This window comes from Callorhinus ursinus, unplaced genomic scaffold, assembly GCF_003265705.2.
Source record: "Callorhinus ursinus isolate GAN/ISIS: 27379988/994484 unplaced genomic scaffold, GSC_fseal_2.0 scaffold32, whole genome shotgun sequence".
NCBI classification, from domain to species: domain Eukaryota; kingdom Metazoa; phylum Chordata; class Mammalia; order Carnivora; family Otariidae; genus Callorhinus; species Callorhinus ursinus.
Window position 1 is genome coordinate 18,096,772 of NW_027397094.1, and position 6,452 is coordinate 18,103,223.

Here is a 6,452-nt window from a genome sequence, read left to right on the forward strand (position 1 = left end):
TCCTCACAGCGGGCTTTTTCTCTTCCTTCCCTGCCCCCCTGGGCACCCCCTTGCCGCACCCTCACCCCAGCCCTGTGCCGAGTGGCTGTATTTTTTCCAAAGGACAATGTGGACACTGTGAGGCAAACATTTGCTCAAGGCCACGGGAGGATACAGGGTCATGGCTCACAGCCAGGGAAGTACCCTTTTCCTCCACCCGACTTCCTGGTTGTCCAAGGTCACAGGCGTGGGGGCTGTCCTTTTCATAAGTCTGAGAAGTCAAGACATCCAAAATCTAGTCCCCTCATTTTCCAGAAGGATCCAGAACCCTGTAATTCCACTCTCGCCTACTTATTGGCACACCCACCGGTCAGCAGTTAATTTGCTGATTCACCCAACCAACATTTACTGAGCATTTACTATGCACCGGGCACTGAGCTAGGAGATAAAAGGGTGAGCCAAAGGCTCAGGGTCTCAGCCCTCAGGGGGCTCACAGTATCAGGGTGAGGGGAGACATGTTAGCACAAATCAATGTAACTCTGTAAATCTGGCTCACGCTGACAGCATAGGAGAAGTCAAGGGCCACAGAGGGGTTTGATGAGCAAGAGCAGGTTGAGGTGCCTCCGAAGGGTCATGGGAAGGAACAGCTCCTCCCGGGGCTGGGGTTGAAGGTGGGGCCCCCAGCCAGGAGGACAGGTCGCTGTGGCTGGGGGTGCAGAAGGAGCCATACCCAGCTTGAGCAGACCCTCCATGGCAGAGGATATATTTTTTCTTTAATCTAAGAGTGATGGAAAGCCATTGAACCATTTTAGGCAGAGAGAGAGAGAGAGAGACAGAGAACCTGGCATCACAGGAGGAAAGACTTCATGACAACTCTCAGGCCTCTGACTCACATTAGCATGCTCACTGAAACAGGGGAGCTAGTGAGCTCTGGCGGGTGTGGGACACCGGGCAGATTGGCAGTGCCGGAGAAGGAGCCGCGGGTGGGGAGGGGGGAACAGGCCGGGGGCCCTGAGACGGGGGTGTGGCCTGGGCCTCTAGGATGGGGTGCTGCCTGGGCTCCGAGATGGGGGTGTGGCCTGGGCCCTGAGATGGGGGTGCAGCCTGGGCCCTGAGATGGGGTGCAGCCTGGGGCCTGAGATGGGGGGCTGGGCCCTGAGATGGGGGTGCGGCCTGGGCCCTGAGTTGGGGGTGCGGCCTGGGCTGCAGCCTTTCCACTTCCTCTCAGTCTATTCCCACCTTGGAGCTGGCGGGGAGGATCATTAGAACTGGAGTGTTCTCTGCAGAAAACCCAGGAAGACCACAAGAGAATGAGAGTTTGTGCTATGTTGGCGTTTCCTCCCATCTCCGGCACGAAGGCTGGGGAATCTTAAATGGTAAGCGAGCCTTGGGGGAGCCTGCCTCAAATAGGCCTGCTTTATCCAGTGTCTGCTCGGAGGACCTGCGCTCTGGGGGCCGGAAAGTGGAGGGGAGGCGGGGGAGGAGAGAGGACGGAGGCGGAGGAGCAAGGCAGGGACAGGGCAGGGGAGGAAGAGGAGTTGGGAGAGCGGACGCGGGTCGGGGCAGAGGAGGAGGGGCGGAGCGGGAGGCCCGCCGCCGCCCGCCCCGCGGTGAGTCACGGTACCCGCTCCCGCCGCCTGCCTCTATTTTTGTATCCGCGCCTGCCCCTCTCTGGCTCGCTGAGTAAGCCTCCCAGCGGGGGGGGGGGGGGGGGGACGGATCTGAGGGCCGAGGATGAGGACCGAGGGAATATTGGAGAAGTCGCAATAGGAATTACGAGGCGATCCCTCTGTCTTGCTAGGAGAGCGGCGCCTTTTTAGTAAGCAGGCGCTCGGAGCCGCCGCGGCCCCGGGAGGGAAGGCTCGCCAGGCCCCGGGCGGCCGCCGCACCGATGATCCCGGGTCCGGCTTTGGCAGCGGGCGTGGCGGCGGCTGCCGGAGGGGCTTGGGAGGCTGTGCTGCTAGGCACTTGACTGTGACCCCCGGCAGAACAGGGCTCCTCGGCCGCCGGCGGGCAAGGCTGCCGCCCTCCCCGGGGCCCAGCGGATCGCAGCCGGTCAGAGACAAACGCCGGAGCCCGGGGCTGGAGGTCAGATCTACGGCCGGTTACCCCGTGCAAGTCATTGCGTTTCTCTGAGGCTCCATCCCCTCATCTGTGAAACGGGGGTGGTGTGCCCAGCCTTGCAGCGTTGGAGGATGACAGCAGAGTGACTAGAGATCCCCAGTGTCACTGTCTGCTCTGCCGAGGGGGAGACCGGTGGGCCCAGTCTTGAGAAGAGCTCTGCGCCCTAGTGCCTTCTAGAGAATGAGGGCCGCTTTTCTTTGATTTGCGGTGCGAACAACAGCCTTTCTGAGGCCACTGGCAGGGGTCAAGGGCAAGGGGTGCGCTGCCATGTGGCTTTGAGCCTCCCTGGATTATCTTCCTTTTGGATAATCTCCAGGGTGAGAGGTGTTGAGCTATTTGAGCCCTGCCTTCTGAAGTTAACTTGTTCGCATCAAATCGTGGCGGGAATATCGATCATGTCAATCCTGGTGCTTTACAGGTACTTGGAGGAGGAGAATTAGGGTTTACTCTTGTTGGGAGGAACTGGGCGAGCTGGGAGCCATGCATCCTTCTTGCCATGCTTTGCAAGGGGTGGACAGCCAGAACGCATCGTGCCGTTGTATCCCAGGCTCCCAGCTCCTGGGTCTGGTGGAGAAGAGGCATGAGCATTTCTAGTCTCTCCATGGCAAGCATCCTCACATTCAGAGCAAGATCCTGGTGACCCAGGGCCCCAGGACCTGCCTGTGCACTAAGGCCTGGGACCAGAGAGGCTGAGCGCCAGACCCCAGCACAGTGCCCTGAGGGCCATGCCTCCAGGAGCAGGTGCCTGGCCACTGGCACAGACCTCCCTTTTCTGGGGCCTCCCAGAACAGGCAGCTGTCCTCTCCTTCATACACTCTGCCTGACCCTAGAAGGAAGCAGAGGGACACTGACAAGTGGAGGCCGCTGGGTTTTTTTCCCCCTTTCTCCTTACACAAGTAAGCACCGCTTTAAACCCAAACTTTAAAGCCAAGAGTGGCTCTGGGAGGCCCTGGGGGAGAGACAAGAGCTTCCAGACCCTGTTGGGAAAGCGCAAGGGGCCAGCCAGGCTCAGTGCCTGTGCTGTCCTCTCCCGCCCTGCCCTCCCCTGTCCCCTATCTATCTGAGCCGAGGGCCCCATTCTCCTGGGCAATGCCTCGGGTGCCCGGCTTGCCCATGTGCTCAAACTAGACCCCCCCCCCCCTGCCGCCCCAAGTACCTGCACCTTTCCTGACAGGCATCTGATCTTTTCCCTTTCCTGTCTATTCTTAGTGGCCCCAGGGGGAAAGGCAGCCTGGCCCTGCATGGCTGGGACACCCCCCCCCCCAATAACGTGGTCCCAGAGCCCACGAGCTTCCTTCCTCCAGGGCTGGCTCAGTGAGGGTCTGCTGGTGGAGTCTCTGCCCTTCATGAACCAGAGTCAGGGCATCTTCCTTTGTGGCCAAGGAGCAGCCTGCTCAGGAAGAAAGCTACAAGTGTTCCCATTTTGCAGGTTTGAAAGACAAGACTGAGGGTAGATCACAAAGTCCCAGGCTAGTACTGCATCAAAAAGCCTGCATCTCTAGCCTGCTACTTCTCCAGAGCCATGAGCCACGAGCCACGGAATGCCTGGGGAGTGTGGTGGTGGGCTTGGTGGAGACGTCCAGGGCAGCCCTGGAAATGCGGAGCTGTCGGGCGTCTTTGGGTGGAGGGTGGATAAAGAGGGTATTTCTCTCTTAGATCCCTTCAGTCAGGGCACCACCTTCCTTAAGCAGGTTTTGAACGTTTCCATCTTCCTAGCGGCCTCCGCTCACTCCACGCGCCCAATTTTCCATTTCGCAGGGTTCGGTACCCTCTGGGAGCTGGAGCTGGCTCTGGAGCCTGCGGGCAGGAAGGACGGTGTGGGGAGAGAACAGGCTTTCTGGGCCGGGCTCACTGACAGCTCACCCCACATGCCTGCCACGGGCCACATGCCTGCCATTCCCCCCGGCGCTCTCATCCTCTCAATATAGGGTGTCCCCAGGCCCGGACACCCTGCTGCTGGAGGGCGAGGCCAGTGGGGACAGCCTAGGGCAGGCGTCAGCTTGCTCCCTCTCCTTGCATGGCCACGGCCTGCAGCCTGTCTTCTGATTTGTGTGTATTATTAGGTCCCAGGGACTCCGGCGGCCGTGGGGGAGCTGCAGAGGGTAAGGGCGCCACCCAGCCTGCCGAGGGAATTTATCCCCCAACCTGAGCTCTTCTGGGGGTCCTCCAAGCCTGGCTGGGAAAGCAGGCCCCCCCCCCCCGCCTCCTCCAGGAGGGTCGAAGAAGTGCCTTGGGTACTTTTATCACTGCCTTTTCTTGCTGTGCCCCCAACGGCCCCAGCACGCATGGACCTGCCTTGCTCAGCTGCCCCCCCATTCCCCCCTCTCCCCCCACCCCCGGCTTGTTTCGGTTCCAGAAATTAACCTAGTTCGCGGCTGAGGGGGCTTCATGGCCTTCTCTCCCTGGTAACATATGAGCATGTTTACTAGGGCGGTTAATGTCACGACAGCAGAGTTAATTTTGGAAATCGGGAGCACGCTGCCCTGGAGGTGCAGGCCGAGGGCCCTGGCAGGGCACCGAGTTCCCCCCTCCCTGGGCCCCCACACAGGGCCCTGAGCTGCCCAGCTCTGGGAGGGAGGGAGGCACGCGTGTTTGCTTTCTGCCCCAGCGCCCCAGTGATCTGACAATGGCTGGCAGCCGCAGAGAGGCTGAGCAGCTCTGCCACGGGACGACTGGAAGTGACCAGCATCTTTAGGCAGTGAGAGAAGAGGACAGGCGCCCCTCTCACTGGTGGCATTTAGCCACAGAGGAGCTGCCCTCCGCCTCTGCAGGGGCTCAGAGCCAAGGCCTCGCGCAGCTCTGGTTTGACTTTCCTTCCTCCTCCCTCCCTCCCTTCCCCCCTCCCTCTCTCCCTTCCCTCCTCCCTCCCTCCCTTCCCTCCTCCCTCCCTCCCTCCCTCTCTCTCTCTTTCTTTCTTTCTTTCTTTCCTTCTTTCTTTTTGTCTTCCTCCCTCCCTCCCTTCCCTCCCTCCTTCCTTCCTTGACAAAGAGTCTCATTAACCTTCGTTTCAAACCTTGTTCCCAGGCCTCTTCAGCTTAATGAGCTGCAGAGGGTGAGTGGCCCATAAGGAAGGATGGGAAGCAGCTGATGTGTCCAAGGGGCTCCGCTTAAGAACATCAGGTAGGTTTTATCAGCTCCATGAACGGAGGAGTGAAGAGCAGTCACAGAACAAACTAGCAGCTCCCAGTCCCTCCTCTGTCTTGTCTTCTTCAGAAGTTGACACGATTTCGTTCACCTCATTCTCGGAAGCCTCACCGAACCTCATGGCCACCGCTCCGAAGCTTGGTTGGAATACACATGGACAGTTGGTCACCGGGGGCGAATTCCCGAGAAGCCGCAGGAGAAGCCACGTCTGCAGAGCTGGGGGGGACATTGAGATGGGGACCCTGGGCCTGGACCCTTTGGGCCCTGTAGGATGCATGGGTCTGGGGCTGCTCTCCCTGGACAGCCAGGTCCCCCACAGCAGGGCCCCATCGGGCCACTCTCACCGGGCGCTCTGCTCGGACAGCCTCGGGGTGCCCCCACCTCCTCCTGGGCTGTGCTCCCAGCCGGATGGCCGGGGTTCTCCTGACTTCACTCTGGGACAGTCCCTCCGTGACTCAGTGCTCCCACTGCGGGCCTCATCTTCCACATCTGCAACACAAGGGGCAGAAGTGTCACCTCCAGGGTCCCTCGCTGCCCAGAAGCTCTGCGCTCCTGCCTGTGATCGCTGTTTATAGCTCTGGGACACACCGGCTCCTGAGGCCATGATGGCCTGTGGCCGCCTGGGCAGAGCCTCGGCGCGCCTCCCCGCAGAAGCTCTGTGCCCTCCTGGCCTGCAGTGCTCCCACCTCCGCAGCGAGTTCATGCAGGGCTGGCCCCCTGACTGCGGAGGGACTCCCGTGTCAGGCCAGCCTGTGCCCTGTGGGGGGGGGAAAGCCAACTGCGGAAAAACTCCCCTCACATAGACAGGGTCGGGGGCAGTAAATAAAGGGCAGGTTCAAGTCCTCAGCAGGAGATATGGCCAGGAACTGGGGTGGAGGGAAGTGGGGGGGGGAATGGCAGGAGTTCTGCAGGGTGGAGATGGCCCAGGCACTGCTTTTCAAGATGAGCTTAGACATGGGAGAACTCTCCGTTTCTCCACATCTTTAGTAAAGTTGGCCACACACAAAGAGCTGGGTCCGTTTGCTTTTGTGTTGGGGAATTGTTTAGGTGGCCGTCAAAGCAGGTCTGTGACCAGCCTCAGTGGGCCCGGTGCAGGCCAGGGCAGCGGGCCTGAGCGGGGAGGTAAGGCAGTGAATGTTCGAGAATGCAGGCCTCGCACAGATTCGGCGTGCCGGCAATAACGTCAGAAGGAGAGCTTAATACTT

At 60.3% G+C, this 6,452-nt stretch overlaps 1 long non-coding RNA gene across 1 annotated transcript; it reads left to right on the forward strand.

The window, feature by feature from the left end:
• The first annotated feature begins 1,694 nt into the window (after window positions 1–1,694).
• LOC141370330 (uncharacterized) lies at window positions 1,695–6,105 on the forward strand. The gene is made up of 3 exons (XR_012374259.1): window positions 1,695–1,798; window positions 5,128–5,223; window positions 5,317–6,105. It is a non-coding gene; the product is annotated as an uncharacterized lncRNA (long non-coding RNA).
• The last annotated feature ends 347 nt before the right edge of the window (window positions 6,106–6,452 follow it).